This window comes from Gracilinanus agilis, chromosome 2 (genome assembly GCF_016433145.1).
Source record: "Gracilinanus agilis isolate LMUSP501 chromosome 2, AgileGrace, whole genome shotgun sequence".
NCBI lineage: Eukaryota > Metazoa > Chordata > Mammalia > Didelphimorphia > Didelphidae > Gracilinanus > Gracilinanus agilis.
The window spans coordinates 464,227,546-464,251,017 of NC_058131.1; the positions used below are offsets into that span (position 1 = coordinate 464,227,546).

The 23,472-nt window shown below is 35.7% G+C and overlaps 1 protein-coding gene and 1 non-coding gene across 2 annotated transcripts in view; both read right to left on the bottom strand.

Annotated features, from left to right (window-relative positions):
- The window catches only part of RHOJ (ras homolog family member J), a 147,504-nt gene that overhangs the window by 64,520 nt on the left and 59,512 nt on the right, over positions 1–23,472 (bottom strand). The gene's annotated exons all lie outside the window — the stretch shown is intronic.
- Positions 9,886–9,989, bottom strand: LOC123238320. Its single transcript, XR_006505522.1, has one exon. It is a non-coding gene; the product is annotated as a U6 spliceosomal RNA (small nuclear RNA).

Here is a 23,472-nt window from a genome sequence, read left to right on the forward strand (position 1 = left end):
CCCCCCATGGCTGATGCATATTTCCACTGGTTTTAACATGTGTCATTGATCAAGATCTATTTCCAAATTGTTGATAGTTGCATTGGTGTGGTAGTTTCGAGTCTACATCCCCAATCATGTCCGCCTCAACCCATGTGTTCAAGCAGTTGTTTTTCTTCTGTTTCCACTCCTGTAGTTCTTCCTCTGAATGTGGGTAGCGTTCTTTTCCATAAGTCCCTCAGAACTGTCCTGGGCATCAACTAGTTATTTATTTCTTATGGTACTGTAATACTCCTTTACATCTATATGTAATCATTTATTCAGTCGCTCCTCAATTGTTGAATATCCTTTTAAATTCCAGGCTTTTTTGCATCACAGAAGAAATACTACATTTTTAAAAAATACAAAGTACTTTTTCCTCATTCTTTGATCTCTTTTGAATCTTCAATACTCTGTCTGAAGCTATCAGGGCTGCAGCAGTGTACCAAGCCAATTCTCAGTCAGCTAATGACTGTGTATAAAGAAGAGACAAAAGGGAGATTGAGATGTTGCCTTCACTGAGCTATCTGGAGACAGAGGGAAAAGCCAAGGAATAAGGCAAAGGGTAGGACTTAGTGTTAGTTCTTGGTGAACTTCTTGTTTCAGTCTATTACTGTGGTAGAAGACAAGTAAGGAGACAAACAACTAGCCACAATATCTAGAATTATTGCAAGGGAGTGTCAATGACATCCAGATTGCAGTGGGAATATGATCAAAGCTTAGCTACACCATATAGGAGTGTGAGAGGAGGCAGAGTTTGGGTTTAGAATGAGTCTCAGTCTAGGAAATGAGACTGGAGACACAAGTAAGCAAAAGAATGCTCCTAATTCAATAAAGAAGTTCAATATGTTAAAATAAGTCCAAAAAGTAAGCCTAAAAGAAGAGAGAATCTGTAGAAAACGAATGGTCTGGCCACAAGTATTCCAATTGTAGATGGAAGAAATAAAAAAAAAATAACTCCAGCTACTAAGGTAGGTTTCCTGGGGTAAAAATTGGAAGGAAAATAAACTATTTAGAACAGATGATGGAAAAGATGCTTTAAGCAGGGCATTTCTTGAAAAACAAAATGGAGCAAATGGAACTAAATAATTCAACAAAAAAATTAGAAGAAACTAACAAGATGGAAAAATTAGGATATATGATATATCTACTATCAAAAACAATTATCCTGAAAAGCAGGATGAAGAGAGATACTTTTAAAATGGTTATACTCCCTTCCAAAATAAGACTAAATTAAAAAAAAAACATATACACATTTCAAGAAACTACAAAAGAAATCTACCCATAATTCTTTGGATCAGAAGGCAAAATGAAAACAGAATGAATCTATGGATTTATTCTGGAAAGAATAAACCCAAAATCTAGTCCTGCTGGGATGGAGAAAAAGTATTGCAAATAGCTGGAAAGAGTTCAAATATAAAGGAACCACAATCTGGAGCACATAAGACTGCAATAAGTATGATAAAAGAGAGAAAATCTTTGAATATGCTATGCCAAACAGCAAAATAGAAAGGTTTACAACCAAGAATAACATCTGTGAACAACTATGAAGTGATCCAACCATTTTGAAGTTCAATCTGGAATTATGCTCAAAGTGTTATAAAATTGTATATTGTTTGACCCAGCAATACCACTATTAGGTTTGTTTCCTAAGGTGATGAAGGAGAAAGGAAAAGAACCTGTATATTCTAAAATATTTATAGCAGTGGCACTCTCTTTGTAGTGGCAAAGAAATGAAATTGAAGGGACACCCATCAATTGGGGAATGGCTAAACAAGTTGTAGCATATGATTGTGATGGAATACTACTGCAGCAAAAGAAATGAGAAGCAGGTTAATTTGTGGAAAAACATGGTAAGAGCTACATGAAATTATGAAGAATGAAAAGAGTAGAACCAAGAGAACATTATATGCAGCAACAGAAATATTGTTTGAAGAGTAATTTGTGTATATTCACCTTCAGAAAAAACCTGATAAATACAAATCAGTAAGACAATGTTTTATATATTTATATATATGTAATACACACACACACACACATATATATATATATATATATATATATTTATAAAATGATGCCTTTTCTAATGGGAAGAGAAGGAGGGAGTTAATTGGCTATTTTAATGTAACAAAAACAACCCAAATAAATAAACAAAATTTAAAAACATAGGAAGGAAGAAGACCTAGCAATGTCAAAAAAAAATTCCAGACAAAGCACTGATAGTCAAAACTGTGAATAGTGGTTAAAAAGAGAAAAGTTGATAAATGGGATAGATTAGGCGAACAAGACCCAGAAGCAAGGTATTTGACACTTGGTTAAAGACTTCCTAGCTGATGAAATCTCCTTGCAAAACTAGAAAGCAATCTAGCAGGTATTGGGTTTATATTAACATCTCCAACAATATACCACAATAAACTCTAAATGAATGAAAAATATGATCTAAATATGAAATGTTGCATAATAATCAGATTAGAGGAAGAGGTTATGAAAGGACAGATTTTTGACTAAATAAGGGGCAGAAATGATCATAAAAGAAAAAATGAAAAAATTTCATTTTATGATATTGAAAAGCTTTTGTATACACACATTGATGAAGTTAAAATTATAAATGAAGCAATAAATTGGGGAAAAACTTCAAAGTGAATTTCTCTAAAAAAGATTTAATATTTAATACAGGGAAGTGATACAACTATTTAAGAATAAGGGTCATTCTCCAACATAAAACTGGTCAACATAAAAATTATCAAAGGATTCAAATAAACAGTTAAAAAATAAATGATCAACTATATGAAAAAAGTTCCAAATCATTAATAATTAGAGGAAATGCAAATTGAAATAATTCTGAAATTGTTTTATAAAGAATGATAGCCTAGAGCTGGAAGCAAGCTTAGAAGTCAACTAGGCCAACTCTCTACTTTTATAGTTTGGAAAAAAATGACAAAAAAAAAGGAAAATGAGAATTGTTAGGAGAGGTTGTGAGAAGATAGGCACTTAGATCTATTTTTGGTGAAGTTGTAAATTGTTCCAATTATTTTGGAAAGCAATTTCGAATTATAATGCAAAAGTCATTAAAGTGTGCATACCCTTTGATCCAGGGATCAAAGAATCATAGATTTAGCGTTGTAAATAGTCCTAAAGGACATGTAGACTAACATCTTCATTTTATAGATGAAGAAACTGAGGCCCAAAGAAGCTAATCCATCTCTTGGCTGAAGATGACAGACTAGAGGTGCAGGATGAAATACCTACTCAAACAGGGCCGGTATGTGATTTTACTCCACTTGACTGTTCTATTTGTCACAGAGTAGGGCTTTTATCTGGGGGAAAGTTTCCTAAAGGGAATAGAAGTTCAAGGGTGTTGATAATTATGAAAAAAAATAGAAAGAAAATAGCATGAATGAAATATTAACGTAGATGGTACTGGCAGGTCTTAGCAAGTAAGCTAAGGGAAAATATTGCTCAGGAGCCACTTCTCTGTGGGTCTTGGATATTCTTTCTCTGATCATGTTGCCTCTTTTCTGAATGGATACTGTATTCACATAGCTTATTGAACTTAACAAAAATTAAACAGAAATATGTCTAGTGCCTCTATATGGTGCCATCACCTCTAGCCATCTCCAAATCCTTCTACTTTCCTTCCAAGATCTTTGGAGGTGTCAGAAGAAATTCTCCTTAAAAAAAGGGGAAAAAAGGGGGGCTGGGTTTGTTTGATAAGGACTCTGACTCAGTACTACAGACTATAATCATGAAAGAATGTGGAAAATTATGGTAATGGAAGTTAGTTGTCCCTTCCAACTGGAGTATGCCAGAGGCAGCTCTAACCAACTCCCGAGAGTCTATTGCTGAACTTTCACTGTGAGCATTTACCCTTCAGAAATCATCAATAATTGCAAAACAAGGCTCGATTTATTTTGTTTATTGTTCAGACTTAATACAATATTATTAATACAGATTAAACTTAAAGGGCTATGTGTGTGCATTTGCATTTTTTGATGACTTTAGTTAAACATTTGCTAGCACACCCCTATATTAATCCATAAACATTACTTGAAATCAACTGAAATATAGTAGAAGGCTGAGGGAATAAAATCTTCACCGGACTGTAGGCCTGGTGATATATTCTAACAACAATAATAACAACAAACAATAATATTATATAGTACTTGAAGGTTTCACAAAGTGAACATCTATTATCTCACTGCAGCCTCCACTTCACCAACCCAATGGGAAATCACAATAGATGGACATTTCGGAACTCAGAATAAGAGTCCTATTATCTGAGATAGCAGTATTAATTTCTTCTTGTTCATCATCCCATTGAAGCCCATCTCATTCATGCACATTTTGACAGCCATCTATTTAAGGGGCAAATGGAGAGGGAACTATTTATGCCGCGAAACCAACAGACATCTCCTTGTTATCTATGATAAGGGGAGTCAGTAAGATCCCAGATTTTTCAAATGACCAAAAATCTCAAAGTCTAATTTTCAGGTAATTGTTTCAAACTCCTCTCTACCGTTATAAATAACGGTTATATGAGCATAAGCTAAATGACTCTTTCCAGTAGAATTCTAGAATTTCTTACTCTGCTTTCCCATGCCTTTGCCCTCTGCACATACGCATAACTTTACTTATAACACTATATATGTTTCTATTATTCTGCATTTTCTGTTTAGAGGTTAGAGGTTCCTTTCTAACTTTCTTTAATTCTATATTCTTTATACAGGTGATATTGGACATATCTCACCTTACCTAGTTGATTAATTTTATGTAAATAAATGTTAGGAAAAATTAAAGGGAACAATTATTTCTACAGGACAAAGTTACAAAGTAGAAATGATTCAAACCACATTAAAACCAAGGCCCAGGGTTTTAAGCTGAGTAAATGATGCTATTATGGAATGGCCTTGATTGGGGCAACCTTGTCCTTTATATCCTTGTGTTCCATTATATACTTTATCTCAGTAATTGTGTGAATGGTATCTGTCTTACAAATAAATAATGGCAATTTGTTGACCTTCCTAAAATAGAAATGGTTAGGGGAAAATAAGATTTGATGGGGAGTTTGATGGGTGAGGATGCTGTTGTACTTAAAAAGTAAAAGTTCTATTAAAACAATACCCTAAACTCTGATCATAGTTATTTATCATCTACATACTTTAGCAATATTCAAGTAAGAGGGATTTTTTTTTGGCAGATGAGAGAATTAGTATTTGGTACATAAAGATAAATGAAAGCCAGATGATCATCATCAGTAGAAATATCTTTTGAACAGCCTGAGATGAAATTACTTTTCTCTTACTGTGGGTGGATATGATATGCATTATAATGGTTTTAGGCAAGTCACAACCTTTCTGGGCCCCAATGTGAACATCTGGGAAATGAAAGGATTGGAAGAGTTAGTTGTTCTCTAACGTACCACTTTCTAGCTCTAAGTCCTACATTCCATTTTTCATTGTATGCATAAATTATTTGGGATATTATAAAGTTGTAAGGTGGAGTGGTGGAAAAAGGCCCCTCCCCTAGGAGTTTCCAAGGATTAGTCACAAAAGATAACATGAGCAACTGGGTGGGGAGCTAATTTGATTCCGGAAGGACATTGATATTTAAGTGGACACAGGACATAGTATCCATTGTATCTTTCATCTGGGCTCTGCCAGTAAGGTGATGACTAGAGTAACTACCCCCTTTCCCATTATTAGCAAGTGGAAAATGCAACTTGGTGGGAATTCCAACAAGGATGGTGAAACAAGAAAATAGAGACAATAATTCCTCAAAGCTGGAGGTTAGGTTGATGCATGAGAGAGGCTGAGGGACTGATGACCATGGAAAGACAAAGTCTAGCTAGCTAGAACAATGGGTAAAGAATTTAAGCTTACTTTAAATGTGGATGGGCTGGATAAATGTTTGGACCAATTTGACACAGAGAAATAAGTCAGGACTGCAGGCATATAAATGCAATGGTTTCTGCTGTGCTATGGGCAATAGGCATAGGTGTGATATAAAATGTTTAACAACCAGGTAATCTAGAAAGGTTGGTACACTGGATAGAGGCCCTGGGCCTAGAGTCAGGAAGACTACTCTTCCTAAGTTCAAATCTAGCCCCAGATACGTACCAGCTTTGTGACCCCTTGGCAAGTCACTTAACTCTGTTTTCCTTTATTTCCCCATCTGTAAAATGAGCTGAAGAAGGAAATGGCAAAACCACTCTAGTACTTTTACCAAGAAAAACCCCAAATGGGGTCACAAAGAGTCGGACATTAAACAACAAACAGGAAGTCTAGAAAAAAAATGTATGCATGCAGCCAAAAGTTTAATTTGCCTTCTTAACCTTCAAGTTTAGACAATCAACAAAATGATAAATCAAGCTCTGATTTACAGCAATTATTGACTTTTGAGGGTAATTGTTCACAGTGAAAATTTAACAATTGACTTTCTTAAGTTGATTCTGGCAGATTCCAGTATGCTCCTATTGTCAACAAATCTTATTACAGAATCAGCCTCTTTTCTTGTTTTCCTACAAGTTCTCCTCAGGCTTTCTTGCTTACCCTCCTCCCAACATAATCAGCAACACCGGTACTGTGGAAGACCTGGGTAGGAAATACCTGCCCAGAGGCAGGTGTTTCCTGCTGCCTGTACATGGGCTCAACTCATCATGGGAGAGAGGTTGGTGTCTTCATCAAGACAATGGGCAACTGGCCTTTTACTTTTCATAGTTTAACTAAGTTCTTCCTCCTTGATTGTAGTAACTTGGCCCTTAGTCTTTGTCTATGCTTTTCTTAATTACTTTACTTCTTCCCTTAATTGCCTAAAAACATTTTTTTTGGAAAAGTCTTGACCATGTACTTTCTCAGATTATTTTAATAACTAATAGTTTTAGAACAATATAGAATAATAGAAGTGACAATGGACATCCTTGCCATTATAAAGATATTATTATGACTATTGTTTTACTTGTGTTCTTTTTTTATTTTCTTTTGAGAATTCATCTATGGCTTATTCAATTTCTCTTTGTGAGAAAGGATTATTTAAATTAAAAAATTTAATGTTCCAATATCCTGGGTGTTTTATACATTTGAAAATACTTTTTATTTCATTGGAGCTATCATTTTTGCTGGCATATTAATTGGCCATAATTTGGCATTCATTGGCCATAATTGGCATAATATAATAATGTTGGCCATAAATGGTAATATAAATGAATATTTGTTTTTTGGAGTCTTTCATTTTTTTATATCAGCAATTTAGTTTGTCTTAAAAAATAAGCTTAACTAGTGGTTTGCCTCTTTCATTAATTTTTAAAATTACTTTAGTTTTATTTATTAATTTAATAGTATATTTCAATTTTGTTGAACTTTTTTTGATTTTCAGACATTCCATTTTTGTTGCTGTTGCTTTTCTGACTTTTTTTTTAGTGGCTTACTTAATTTATGGTTTGTTCATCTCTTTTGTTAATGAAAATGTTTAGATTTGTAAAATTTCCCCTAAAAACTGCTTTGCCTACATTTAGTAGTTAGTATTTAGTATATTGTTTATTTAGTATCATTTCACCGTTGTTTTCTTTAATGAAATTTTCTATCATTTCTTTCATATTACAACAAGGGCTACAGATGGTGGGAAATGAGTTATGCATGAATATTCCTTACAAATATTAGGTTTAAATGAGACAATAATGGTCTCATTTTTCTGAGACCACATTATATGGGAAGGTCAAGCAAACATTAATATGATGAAAATGTGAGATTGCTATTAACATTTACATTCTAAAGCTCGCGGCTCAAGTTAGTATTACACTATTAATTTCATAAATAGGGCTGAATTCTTAGGAGCTGGATAATTTGAGGAATGGACGTCTAGAAATGAAGGTTTTTCATTTCCAAGTCATTGGTTTCATCATGACTGAAAGGTTACAGATATTAATGGGTGCTAGTGCCCTTTCTGTGAAATGAGTCTTGTAGAGATTAAAATTAATATACAATATCTCCAAGTTTATTTATAAAGTTTATTAATAATAACTAGCATTAAAAAAGTTACCTAAACCACCCTGCCCACTCGCAAAAGAAGAGAGGCCGAGAGGGAGGAGTTACAGAGCTTATAAAGAAACGTGACCACGAAATGTGGTGGAGAGATTAAAAGGAATTTTGGGAAATACTAAGAGACTTCTGGGGGATGAAGTCCAAGGGTTCAAAATCTCCATTTATACAGTCTTCATCCTTATGCTGTGGGAGGATCCTTTGAATCTACAACAGGTTAGCACAGAGACTCAGACAAATTATTTATTAAAACACAATTACTATATTATTATATTAATATATATTACTATGTTATGTATTAATATAGTAAGTGTAGTAAATGTTACTATATATGACAGTATATATTATGATCTACTAATTAATTAATAATTATTAATACATAATTATTTATTATATGCATACAATTAATGCATAATTAATTATAATAAATACATTAATACATTAAGTTGAGTATTGTTGATAATATAATTTTCTATAGGTCCAATACTAAGATGATAACTGACATTTATGGAATACTTTAAGGTCTTAAAAGTTTTTTTAGGGAAGCTAGGTAGCACAGTGGATAGAATGCTGGGCACAGAGTTGAGAGGTCCTAGGTTCAAATTTGGCTTGAGACACTTCCTATCTGTGTGACCCTGGGCAAGTCACTTAACTCCAGTTGCCTAGCCTTTGCCACTCTTCTATCTTCAAACAGAGGTAAGAGTTAGGTAGAAACTGCTTTTCAACTATTCTCCAATGGGTTTTGACCACAATGCTATGAATCGAATATTATGAATGTTATCATCCCTATTTTATAGCCAGAGAAACTAAGGCTTAGAGTAGTTAATGACTTTGTTGGGGCCACACAGCTATTTAAATGTCTGAGGAAGGACTAAGGTTTTTTGACTTCATCTCCTGTTCTCTATCCATTGTGGTGGCTGGAGGAGAGAGAGTAGTGTTAAAAATTGGCACTGAAATGTGTTTCAGGAATAAAGACTATCTTCCAACTCTCATTTCTCCTTGAAATATATATGAAATCATAAAAGATAACATACACTTTGGTAACCTTGGTATGATAAAAGCAGAGGGCAGAGGGACAGTAGTTAAAATGAAAAGAGCAAGAAATTAATCTGGCCTTAAAATGGATGGGATGTGGCAAATTCATATTTTCCATAACACTGAAGTGTTAGGGGAAGCTGACTCAGACATAAGGAATGTAAGACAGTGAGTTCCCAAACGGCAGGGCTTTATTTTTTCTTGAGCTTTCCAAACATTCTACTGCTTTGAATCATTTTTATCTTGTCATAAATTAAACCAAATTTGTGTTTGTGGAACCACTCTATCACCAAAAGCAAATATCTACATGTATTTTCATACATCATTAGATGCCAAACACCTACTCTAGGGATTTTCAGCTATGATCTTACAATATTAAAGTATATCAGAGACTCTAATAATACTTTATATAAGAAACCAATCCATCAGATCCTGATATTTTTTTTTAGGAAGTTCATTTTTTGGCTAAACAAATTGTGGCATATGATCATGATGGAATACTACTGCACCATAAAAAACGTCAAACATTTTATTTATTTATTTTTAAAAAAGATTTAAAGATTTTATTTTTTTAGAAAAATTTTCCATGGTTATATGATTCATGTTTTTACTTTCCCCTTCATCCCCCTTAACTCCTTCCCCCCCCCCCATAGCCAACGTGCATCTCCACTAGTTTTAAAATGTGTCATCAATCAAGACTTATTTACATATCATTGATACTTGCATTGGTCTGGTCTTTTCAAGTCTACATCCCCAACCGTGTCTGCATCAACCCATGTGTTTAAGTGGTTGTTTTTCTAAAAATATGGAACGCTTCACGAATTTGCATGTCATTCTTGCACAGGGGCCATGCTAATCTCTGTATCGTTCCAATTTTAGTATATGTGCTGCTGAAGCAAGCACTGAACAAGTTAATTTTAGAAAAACATGGAAAAACCTATTCAAATTTTTTAGAGTGAAACGAGCAGAACTATTATATACATTATATACAGCAACAGAAAAATTATTTGAAGGATTACTTTTGTATTTCCACATCCAAGGGAAGAACTGATACATAGAAATTAATAAGAAATAGTTTATTTGTAAATGTATATTTGTCAAATAGATATAGATATTTGTCAAATGATCTCTTCTTTTTTGGGAGAAGAGAGAGAAGTGAGTTAACTGGTTATTTTAATGTAATAGGCAAATAAAAAATAAAAACAAAAAGCTGTGATTAAGAGGGAAAAAAGAAACCATAGGAGTTTGTAGCATTAGAACTTGGAGGGACTTTAGAGGTAATTTTGTCCAAATTCCTCATTTTAAAGGCAAGGATTCTAAGAAGGAGAGGGTTTTAAAAAAATCTGACCTCATATCCTTACTAGTAATATGACCTTAGTTAAATCACTTTACCTTTATCTGCTTCTAATCATCTGTAATACCAGTTCTTCTCTTATCCTCCTAAGCCACATGGGCACTGGCAAATAGAGTCCTCAGGAGGGTGTATTATAATAGAACTTACTTCATAAGGTTGTTATTAAGATAAAATGAAATGATATATGTACTATATGTGCATCTGTATTTTGCCCTATAGGAAAGTGGGAATGAGAAAGGAAAGAGAGCAACAAACCCACTGTTCTCGTTGTGTGAAGAATTCAATGATAGATTTTGTGCTCTTTAAAAATTCAATAAAGTATTGTTAGTAAGTGACTCATTTGGAGGCACTGATCTAGAAATCTAAAGTATTTTTAGGTTTCTGAGGTCTGATACCTCTATGGACAGTTTTGCCCATTCAAAAGTATAGTTTAAGGACATAAAAAAATAAATGTAATATAGAGTAGAGGAGAAGGCAGCTAGGTGGCTTAGTGGATAGTGCTGAGTTTGGAGTCAGTAAGACCTGAATTAAAATCTGTCCTCCAACCCTTATTAGCTGTGTGACACTGGGCTAGTCTTTTTGCCATGTTTACCTCAGTTTTGTCCATCTGTCAAATGAGCTAGAGAAGGAAATGGCAAACCACTGTTGTGTCTTTGCCAAGAAAAATAGAAATGAAGAGTCAACATAACTGAAATGTCTCATAAACTGAAAAATGTAGGAGATAATGGAGTCAGAGTCTATTCATATGTGGCAAATTCAATAGGCTTTTTTAGGAACACACTAGTCCACATTGTCACTTCATTGAAGACTTCTCTAAATGAAACCCCTGTGAATTAGATTATTTAGTTTCCAATTAATTTTTGGTTTGTCTTCCTAGGAATCTTTATTGATTATAATTTTTATTATGTTATGATCTGAAAAGGATGTATTCATTAATTCTGCTTTTCTGCCTTTGGTTATGAAGTTTTTATGCCTTAATACATGACCAGTTTTTGTATAGGTGTCATATACTGCTGGGAAGAAGATATATTACTTTCTATTCCCATTCAATTTTTTCAAAGTTATGTTAGTTCTCACTTTTCTAAAATTTAATTCATGAATGTAACCCCTATGAATTATAGCACTTAGTTGGCTGTCTATGAGTACAAGGTACAAAGTATAAAGTACAAAGATGTTTGGGAAGAATTGTTCTAGAGGTTTGGGGATTTGAAGGTATGGGATGCTACAGAATGAATAGAAACCATTTATTAAGCATTTAATATGTTCTATGTTTTGGGGACACGATTGAAAAATAATTCCTACCTTCATATAGGAATCCACTACTTGTCAAATCCACTATTTGACAAAAACTGCCGGGAAAATTGGAAAACAATATGGGAGAGATTAGGTTTAAATCAACATCTCACACCCTACACCAAGATAAATTCAGAATGGGTGAATGACTTGAATATAAAGAAGGAAACCATAAGTAAATTAAGTGAACACAGAATAGTATACTTGTCAGATCTCCGGGAAAGGAAAGATTTTAAAACCAAGCAAGAGTTAGAAAAAATTACAAAATGTAAATTAAATGGTTTTGATTATATTAAGCTAAAAAGCTTTTGTACAAACAAAAACAATGCAACCAAGATCAGAAGGGAAACAACAAACTGGGAAAAATATTTCTAACAAAAACTCTGACAGAGGAGTAATTATTCAAATATACAAGGAACTAAATCAGTTGTATAAAAAAATCAAGCCGTCCTCCAACTGATAAATGGGCAAGGAACATGAATAGGCAATTTTCAGATAAAGAAATCAAAACTATCAATAAGCACATGAGAAAGTGTTCTAAATCTCTAATAATTAGAGAAATGCAAATCAAAACAACTCTGAGGTATCACCTCACACCTAGCAGATTGGCTAAAATGAAAGAAGGGGAGAGTAATGAATGCTGGAAGGGATGTGGCAAAATTGGGACATTAATGCACTGCTGGTGGAGTTGTGAACTGATCCAACCATTCTGGCTGGCAATTTGGAACTATGCTCAAAGGGATATAAAAGAATGACTGCCCTTTGATCCAGCCATAGCATTGTTGGGTTTGTACCCCAAAGAGATCATAGATAAACAGACTTGTACAAAAATATTTATAGCTGTGCTTTTTGTGGTGGCAAAAAACTGGAAAAGGAGGGTATGTCCTTCAATTGGGGAATGGCTGAACAAACTGTGGTATATGCTGGTGATGGAATACTATTGTGCTAAAAGGAATAATAAACTGGAGGAGTTCCAGGTGAACTGGAAAGACCTCCAGGAACTGATGCAGAGTGAGAGGAGCAGAGCCAGAAGAACATTGTACACAGAGACTGATATACTGTGGTAAAATCGAATTTAATGGGCTTCTGTACCAGCAGCAATGCAATGACACAGGACAGCTCTGAGGGATTTAGTGAAAAGAATGCTACCCACATTCAGAGGAAGGAGAGGAAACATATAAGAAAAACAACTGCTTGAACACATGGGCTGAGGAGGACATGATTGAGGGTGTGGACTCGAAACTACCACACCAATGCAACTATCAACTATTTGGAAATAGGTCTTGAACAAGGACACATGATAAAACTAGTGGAAATGTGCGTTGGCCATGGGTGGGGGGAGAGCGGGGAGGGGGGAAGGGGAAAGTAGGAGCATGAATCATGTAACCATGTTAAAAATGAATATTAATAAATGATTAAAAAATTAAAAATAAAAGACAGTTGGCACAATGAATGGAGTACTAGAGTTAGAGTCAGGAAGACCCGAGTATAAATGTGGTTGCAGACATTTAGTAGCTGTGTGATCCTGGGCAAGTCACTTAACCTCTATCTGCCTCTGCTTCCTCAACTGCAAAATGGGCTCAATAATAAAACCTTCCTCCTAGGGTTACTGTGAGAATAAAATGAGAAAATATTTGTAAAATAATGAGACAATATTTTTAAACAAGTAGCTGGGGGCCTGTAGAGAAGCAAAGTACCTATTGTTTTTAGAAATTAATTTATACTCCTGCCTATATAAATAGGGAAATTAGGGGCTCAATTGACTTAGATATTTTTTTTAAACCCTTACCTTCCATCTTGGGGTCAATACTGGGTATTGGCTCCAAGGCAGAAGAGTAGTAAGGGTAGGCAATGGGGATCAAGTGACTTGCCCAGGGTCACACAGCTGGGAAGTGTCTGAGGCCAGATTTGAACCTAGGACCTCCCATCTCTAGGCCTGGTTCTCAATCCACTGAGCTACCCAGCTGCCCCCTGACTTAGATTTTTAAATGTATTTTGTATATCCTCAATTTTCACATCCTGGCATTATTCAAGTTTCAAGAGCCACTTGAAGGTCTACATAAATATGGTGCCCTACAGCAACCAACCCAAACCCTTAGAGTAAGCAACACTCTCCACATGAGAACCACACTGTTCCACATTGGCCCCCAGTGTGGCATGTTGACAGCATCTGAAGGCCAAGAGCAAAGTTCTACCTGCTTTATCCCACCAACTATAACGAGTTATACTTCATAGTTCCATGTATTGTTTAGTTCTTTGACTCTTCTTCTCTCTTCATTACCCACCTATATTCAATACTTAATCTAGAGATTGGCTGTGATTCGGTAAATCATTCCGTGTAGCCAAATTGGTGAAATGATATGAACTGCAGCTTCTGAAGTCCCTTCCTACACACTAAGCTGCATAGGTGGTCCTTGGGTAGGATTATATTCCAAAAGTTGGTTTGGAAGTCACTTTTCAGAACTTTGAATAATATATTTCCTTTAGGCTAGTTCACAATAGCCTGTTTAATTCCCCAAATAATTGAGATACTGCACTGCTATGGAGACAAAAGACCCAATGACATGGTATCACAGAGTTCATCAGTTAGCCTTTTCAGAGAATTCTGGAAAATCCACATGAGTTCATTCCTCCTCTTGTGCTTGAAGGAAGGGTTGAGTGGCACATCTAATGTGATTGCCCTTCTCCTCCTTCAATTTCTGAAACTGGAGGGATGCTGTTGCTGGATGGAATGATGGGAGTTGTGAGGTGACTGAAGTATTGCACAGAGCTGAGAGTGATGGTGGGTAAGACAATTTGATCACCACTATGGGATCTCTTCTTGAACTTGCCTTCAGCTTCTCATTAAGAATCAAGTGACTTCTGTCTCTCCTTCCCATGAGGAGAAGATAGAGTGGGTAGAAGCTGATTCTGTTCCTGGCTGCATGAATTGCTAGATTGTTTCTATTAAGCTAACTTCTCTTTTCCTACTATCATCTAACTCCTCTTTACATACAAGAAAATCCAGTGGCCACTAGATCCTTGACTGATGAGATGAGTGATGGTGAGATGGGTAAGGATGAGGGGAGAAATTTTAATTGGGTGTCAGTACAGCAAGGGCTCTTAATATTTTATTGTGTCATAGACCCTCTCCCTCAACCTTGCAGTCCCGTGAAGCCCCTTTCAGAATAATGTGTTTAAATGAATAAGATAAACAATACAGGATTACAAAGGAAACCAATTAAGTAAAAATGTTAATATGGGATTTGCCAATATATTAAAGCTAAAGACTTTATGAGTCAATGAATATTATATAGAGTATTTGGAAGAAAAAAGTAAAATGTGTTATCTCTTTATTTTTATTGGTTTACTAAATAGGTAAAATAAGTATTCTTAATATAGTTTGTCTAAATTTTAGTAAAGTATCTTATTCTCCCTCCATGCTCTCTGTGTATGTTGGTGGGTGAATATGACCCTGGTTTTTGAAAAAGCTTGATAACTACTCTTTTTGTGATGCTATTTGATTAAATGCATTTGCCAAAGAAATGAGATTGTTAAAAGGAAGGACACAGGTGGCTAGAATTGAGGGAGAAGTAGCCTCTACTTTTCAGGAGTCCCCACCTGCCATTGCCAATGTGGGTTAAAAAGGGATGCTACAGTCTTTTAGATCTAGATGGAAATATTTTACATTTATTTTACATTTCTGCACATGTAGTTGAGAAGGGCTCAATTGTGTTATTTTTAGCCTTGCAGTAAATTGACTTTTTTCCAGTATATCACAATGGAGGCATCCAAGACTTGGATACTTGTAATTTTAAATTTCCTTTGAAATACCTAGGTAGCAATAATTCACAAACATTACTACATGATTGCTTTCTAGGTAAGTTCTGGGTAAGATCTCAGCTAAAGCATTAAGTGAAGAGATTCGAAGTGCTGACCTCTAAGTACAACTAAATGAATTGCTCTGTGGTTTTCAATTTCTTTGGGATGAAGATGAACTTTTTCTATTTTCTACAACTCTACAGAGCATCCAGGGAATCAATTTCCTTTGTGTTTCTGAAGATTCAGAACACAATATGTTAAGCTGATAGTGATATATTTTTTATTATGGCCACAGGAAGTATTATAAAAGAAAATATTTTGAAAACATTTAGGGCAGAGTTTGATTTTCACTTTGATATGAAAAATGACTTATTAGCATGTTTGTGAAAAGAATTAGCAAAATATTTTCAAGAGCCTGAAAGATTAATTAAATGATCAGAATAATCATTGGCAGACTAGAATAAATAAGAGTAGAAGAGAAGATAATGGCTATTTTTCTTTAAAACTTATAGTTTCAGTTTCAGTCAGGGGTTTTTCCTCTTTTCTTTTTCAGTGGGATTTGGAGGATTAGTCTTTGTTTTTTGTTTTAGGATATCAATTCAATAACATCAATTATGCTTCTCCATTCCTCCATTTCCTGTTCTTTCACTCTTCTAAAAACCTCTGCAATATGGTTTCTGACCTCATCATTCAATTGAAATGGCTTTTTTCTTAAACCTCATCCTTCTTAACCTCTTTGCAGCAAATGTCTGACACTATTGTTCACCTCTTGGATACTCTCTCTTGCATGCTTTCCTCTCTGGGCTTTTATGAATCTACTTTCTTACATTTGACTGACAACTTCTCAGTTTACTTTGCTGGAATCCATTTCATGCCTATTAAATGTGAATGTTCCCCAAGTCTCAGTCCTGGGTCCTCTTTTCTTTTTGTTTTATATTATATCATTTGATGATTTCTACCTGTGGGTCAAATTATCATGTAGCCCGTATTAGCTCTGAGGCATCATTATCCAAATTCCAACTTACAGATGAACCTCAAGTCTAAAGAAAGGGTACATCTATCAGGTTGCTAGGGGTAATGTTAGGGGAGTTGGGGAAATTACTCTAATACAATCGGCTGGAGGTGGTGTTCTTCACTCACCTCAGACTATTGACTGGGAATCATTTTGGTCATCTAGCCTAAGTAGCTTTTAGAAAGGGATATTGAATTAGCTGGCATGGTAAGAATAATTGGTACAAAATATTACCCCTTGTCTCCCCTAAAGTCTGTGACACACTCTTCCCCAAGTGCATAAAGAGCCTAGAGAAAGTGAACTCAGGCTTAGAAAGCACATGTGGCAAAGGGTCACTTGTTATAAGCTAGCCAGCAAGTCTAGGAGAAATCTGATAAGGATGGCTTAGGTGATAAGAAAGAAGCAGGAGACTCTGGATTTCTGTCAGCTCATAGTTGCTCCCCAACTGGCAGCATGGAGTTTATTTATATAGATTTCAAGGCTCATTTCACACAAAAGAACCCCAAGAAACTTCGCGGTTGTGCAGAAATTACAAATTATGTCATGTCAAAACACAAAAAAACCTCAGTCTACAGGGTAGAGATTAGCCTGGAATAGAACAAGGTACAAGGTTGAATTCTAGTTGCCTTATTATCAGAAAGTTAAATGAGGTTTTGTCTAATTTTGACCTTGACTGTCTAGAAATGTGAATGTTCCCCAGAAACTGCATTTTAATCCCAAGAAACTGCATTTTAATCAATAGAGAGTGTTAACCTCTTGACTGTTGGTTTGCTAAGAACTTAAAGTTTTCCAATAAGACTATAATGCTTTTCAAATAAAAAAAGATGTGGATCAGAAAAGGAGTCAAAATTTTTATATTAGATAGCCTATCCTGTCTGGCTCTGACTAGCAGCATAGCTTTCCTTGGTTCCAGGTAAAAATATCTATGTGAGACTATTGTTTCTTTTATTGGCCTCCCACAGTCACTCACTTCTCCTGTTTACTGAAAATCTTTTCCCTACTTTTAGGGTGCTCAGTAAATTCCCCTTAAGCATGATGCATCAATATTCAGTTTCTTTTGGTTCTCAGTGTGGACATGGCAGCAGCTTCTCTGAAGATGCTAGCAGGATACTGATTGAGAGATAAGAAATTCAACATCTTATAGACCAGATCCTTTAAACTTGGAGTCTGTGAACTTGTTTTTTTTTAAATTGATAATTGTATTTCAATATAATTTGTTTCCCATGCAATCCTATATATTTTATGCATTTAAGAACATCATTCTGAGAAGGGGTTCATAGGCTTCACAGACTATCAAAGAGATCTATGACAAATAATCCTTTATAGTTCATAAAATGGGGAGAGGGAAGGAGACCCAAGCCTCCAACCATGTTTTCTCTACCCCACCCCCCCACCCCAAGCAGGCTCTTTTTTTCAGCGTGGTTAGCAAGAATGCCTTGTTTTCTCCAATTTCTGTAATGATGCTGGTTCTAAGTTTTTCATAATTTATGGATGACTTCTACCTGTGGCTGAATATCCTTGGGCTTTCTGAAGATCATACTAGTACAACATCACTCCTGTTCAAAGGACTTTTCACACCTCATCTAAATCCTTTGACCAATTAATAATTAATGACCTTTACATTTCTTCTTGATTCTCCTCCATGCAGTCTGTTTTCTAAGTACACTGACCTATTTGTTGTTCCTCCCACATGACCCTCCTTTTCCCATCTCTTTAACTTTGCATTGGCTTACACCATGTCTAGAATGCTCATCTCCCCCCATATCTGCCCCTTAATTTCCCTTGCTTCCTTCAAGACTCATCTCAAATTCCTTCTTCTGAAGGATGCCTTTCCTGTTCCCCTCAGATGCTAGTGTCTTCTCTTTTGAGATTTATTTCCATCTTCTTTGAATAGATTTTTAGATGGACCTAACCATTTACATACTTTCTCTTGAGAATGTGAACCTCTTGCAGGCAGGTACTATTTTTGAGTTTTCTTTGTATTCCCTGCATTCAGCACAGTGGCTGGCACATGTTTTTGTTGCTATTTCATCACATCCAATTCTTTGTGACTCTGTGGACCATAGCTATCCATGGAGTTTTCTTGGCAAGGATACTGGAGTGGTTTGCCATTTCCTTCCCAGCAGATCTTTTTGTCAGGTAATCAGAGGTTAGGTGCCTTTCCCATGACCACACAGCTTGGAAGTGTCTGAGGCCAGATTTGAGCTTGGATCTTTCCAACTCCAGGCCTGGTGCTCTATCCACTGAGCCACAACTGTCTCTCTGGCACATAGTAAATGGTTTGTGATTAATTGGCTGGCTTTTATAAATTGCATAATATTATATGCCCATCACTAGAAATATCTTTACCTCAGTGAGAGAAATCTTATTCAGTGAATACTATGTTAATATTCATATCAATAATAAAACTGTTAACTATTTTTATGTTTATATCTAGCATATCCTCAAATTGACATTCATAACATTTCTCCCATCCATAAACTATTCTTTAACTTTTGGCAATAACCTCCATCCCTATTACCTCACTAGTAGGCCTTTATAATAATGTATAATTTAGAGCAGTACAGGTTTAATAGTTTAGTGCAGTTCAGGGCAGCATGGGGCTGGGAGTCAGGAAGACCCGAGTTCCAAACTGGCCTCAGACACTTACTAGTTGTGTGACCCTGGGCAGATCACTTAACCTTGTTTGCCTCAGTTTCATCATCTGTAAAAATGAGCTGGAAAAGGGAATGGTAAACCACTCCAGTATTTTTGCCAAGAAAACCCCACAGGATCATTGAGATTTAGATATGACTGGAATGATTAAACAATAACAAGAATAGTTTATTAACTGGTCTCCTTGTTTCTAGTCTCCTCCCTAATCCATGTTTCATATGGATGCAAAGACAATCTTAATAATCAAAATTATGCATAAGTCTCATCATTTCTCTCCTTTGCTCAAATGCCAGCAGAAGCTCTGTTTGCTTCAAGTATAAAACAAACATTCCTTAGCCTCACATTCAAGTACCACCCTCAGTATAGTTCTAGTCTCATTTATTTCTACTCCCTTTTAGACTATGAGCTATTCTTTGAGTTCATGTTGCAGCAAGGTGGCACCATGTTTAGAGTGCTGGGCTTGGAGTTAGGAAGACATCCTCCTGAGTTCAAATCTGGCTAGCTGTGTGACCCTGGGCAAGTCCCTTAACCCTGTTTGCCATAGTTTCCTCGTAAAATGAGCTAGAGGAGGAAATGTAAACCATTCTAGTACCTTTGTCAAGAAAATCTCAAATGGGGACACAAAGAGTCAGACACAACTGAAATGATTGAACAATCTACATATATGTAGATATGAACTATAATCTCTTTACATTCATACAAATTATTTTTTGTTTCTAGAACACACTCTTCCTTGAGCTGATAGTTGAAATCCTCTCACTTAAGTGCTCAGTTTTTGTACCACCTCAGCCTTCTCCAGTGTTCTTAGAAGATAATGAACTCTCCAACTTCCTATTTCTTATAGTACTTTGTCTAGCACTCTAATTTGCATTTTAGCAAGTATAAACTCTCCTGTTTCAAATTTTTTATAATTTTTTTTTACCCATTAGATGGCAGGCTCGTTGAAGGCAGAAATAATGTTGTTTTTTCTTTGTATTCCAATTCCTAGTATAGTACCTATCTTATAATATGCATTTAATGGATTTTTGCTGAACTGAAATATCCAATATTTAATGAACCGGTGCCTATGTAATGAGAAGCAGTTGTGGGATAGTATAGAGAGAGCTAGCATCAGAGACAGGAAGATCAGGGCTCATTTCCCACATCTAACCCACACTGGCTGTGTCAGTCCATTGGTAAATGTTTATTAAGCTCCTACTAAGTCCTTGGGATAGAAAAAGAGGTGAAAGGCAGTCCCTGCTCTCAAGAGGCTCACAGATTAAGGAGGGAGACAAATGCAAACAAGCTAAATACAGGATAATTTTGAAATAATCAGCAGAGAGGGAAGCTTCTAGAATTAAGGGGGATCAGGAAAGGTGAGCCAACTTATCAGTGCTCTAAATCATTCCCTAAGACAATAGAGAAAGTGCCACTGAGTGACCTTCATTTGTGGAGGGAATATCTTCATTTGGTAGTTCCCTATGTCAGTAAGATCACAAAACCAACCCATCTGTATTCATATATATATATATATATGTATATATATATATATATATATACACACACACACACACACAAAACCTATGAGCCAACATTCCTCACTTTTGGTTTACTTGGATAGGGTCCAATCTGGGGGAACTTACACCCTCCCCCAACTCAATCATGTCTCTTTTTGGCTCATTCTGTCCCCAGCTCTGGGAAATCTCTGAAAATAGCTCATGTTTAGGTCTCCAAAAATATGAGTAACTGGGTTTTCAACTCCCTTATAAGTACTGAAGGTAATATTTATTTGGGGAGAGGGGATGGGACAGTCTTTAGTCCATCTGACAGGAAACGTAGCAGAAGTAAATAACTTGTAGAGACCCATAAATAATCAATACAACTCTTCATCTCCTGTGATGTCCACTTTCCTCCAGGGTTCTAAAGTCTTCCAGATGCATCCTATTACCCTGTGGTTTAGACTTTTCTCAGAGGGAAAATGGAGAGACAATCTGGAGAGATAATCTCATCATTCCTTTACCATTAGATATATGTTGACTAGATTTAGGGACCAAGTATTATATAAACTTCATATTTTCCTTAGCGCCAATCATAGTACTCTGCATTAAATAATGTTTTTCAATAAATAATAGTCTACATATCTTCAGAACTGCTAATTTTGTAGAACAAAGATATGGAAGAAACTTGAGAAATCATCAAATTCAGTCTACTTATTTTCCATTTGAGAGACATGAGCCTCAGAAAAGGTAAATGAGTTACTCAATTTCACACAGATAGTAAGTAGTGAAATTAGTATTTGAACTCGGGTCACCTGACTCTAAATCTAGTCCTCATCCTGAATCTTAGGATTCATGGGGAAAAGGGAAATGAACATTAAGAAGCATCTACTCTGCATAAGGCACTGGGCTAAGTCTTTTATAAAAATTATCTCATTTGATTCTCACAACAACCCTGAGAGGAAAGTGCTGTTATCATCCTTATTTTATATTTGAGGAAACTGAGGCAGACAGGGGTTAAATGACTTGTTCAGGGTCATAAGCTAGGAAGAGTCTGAGGCTGGATTTGAAGTTATCTTCCTGATTCCAGGTCCAACACTCTATTCACTAAATTACCTAGCATGCCCTTACTAATAATTGTCACACTAAGCCTATTATAGGAAATCAGGTATGACATAGCATATAATAGATATTTCTGATTCCACTTAAACCTTCACTTGAGATAGTGCCCTACAGCATGATCTTTTCTTTGAGGCTATTATTGATCACTCTTTTTTGGTCTGGATGGAAGTTTTGGGATTTGCTAATGAAATGGCCACTCATAGGATGTGCAAAATGAAAATCATAACTTCAAGATTCATGGACTCATCGAGGTTCCCTTGTGCATTATTTAAGGCAAAGTTTTGTGTCATGGACACCTTGGGCAGTTTGATGAAGCTTATGGATCCCTCATAAGAATAATTAATAAAATAACAAAGGGAATCAAAGATTGATGAAGAATAAAGATAATTTTTTTTCTCCTTCAAATTCATGGACTCCCAGAAATCTATCAACAAACCTTTTGGGAGTCTGTGGAACCAAGGTGAATCCTTCCTTTAAAGGAACGAAGGCCAACATTTTCCAAACATCTGGGGCAGTTAATATATCCTCCCTGAAAGGCTTTGTTCTTGAGCAGTTCCAAAACGCTCTGCTGGTTGGAAATTACTGCCATCATATTTTCTTTCAGGCAGAGTGGGATATTGGTCCTCAGAGCCATAGCAAACTTGCCAAGTTCTATGTCAATGCTTCCTTCCAAAGAACAAGATGAACGGGATCAACCTCCCTAGGTTCTTGAGAGCTTATTCCAATTGAAATGAATTTTAAAAATAGTTGCCAGCTGGGAAACCCTCAACAATGTGAGAGAGCCTGGATGCTCTTTCTTGCGTTTTTAGATATGAGAGTTGGTTGCTGTTGGTGATGTCTGGAAGGCATATTTAAAAATCATTTTCTTGGAGAAAAACCACCCCAGTGATCAATTCCACTAATCAGAAGCCATTAATGTAACACTTCAGAATTTTGCTTCCTTTACCCTTTTAAAGGTTTCTGTGCTCAAACTGTGCTTATTTGACACTGCTCTGAATACTCACTGTAGGCTTTCAGGTACTCCAGGCCATACTGAGAAAGTCTGTAGATAATAAGGACAAAGTTTCTGCCTTCAAGTCTTTGGGGCCATAAAGTTTACATATAAAATAAATGTTTGGCTTTTAATTAGCTTTTTAAAGATAATGAAGATACAGTTATTACTCTGGGGTGACACTTCATTGGAAAATGGTTTTTTCTTAATAAATTTTTTTTTCAAGATTTTTGTTATCAAAAATTGATGCTATGAATACTCTTTCATACATAAGACTTTTCATTCTATCATTGGAATATATGTCTAGTTATAGGATCACGGGGTAAAAACATTATTAATAATTTAACAACTTATTCATATTACATTTTCAAGAATGGTTGATCTATTCATAGTTCTTCTAAAAGGGTTTTTTTTATCATAGAAGTGGCTTCCTTTAAAGGGAACACACAGAAACATGCAGGAAAAACTATTGTTTCCATTCTTTTTTTTTTAACATTTATTAATATTCATTTTTAACCTGTTTACATACTTTATTCCCCAACTTTCCCCTCCCCCCCCACTCTCCCCCCACCCATGGCCAACGCACATTTCCACTGGTTGTAACATGTGCCCTTGTTCCAAATTGTTGTTAGTTGCATTGGTGTGGTAGTTTCCAGTCTACATCTCCAATCATGTCCGCCTCA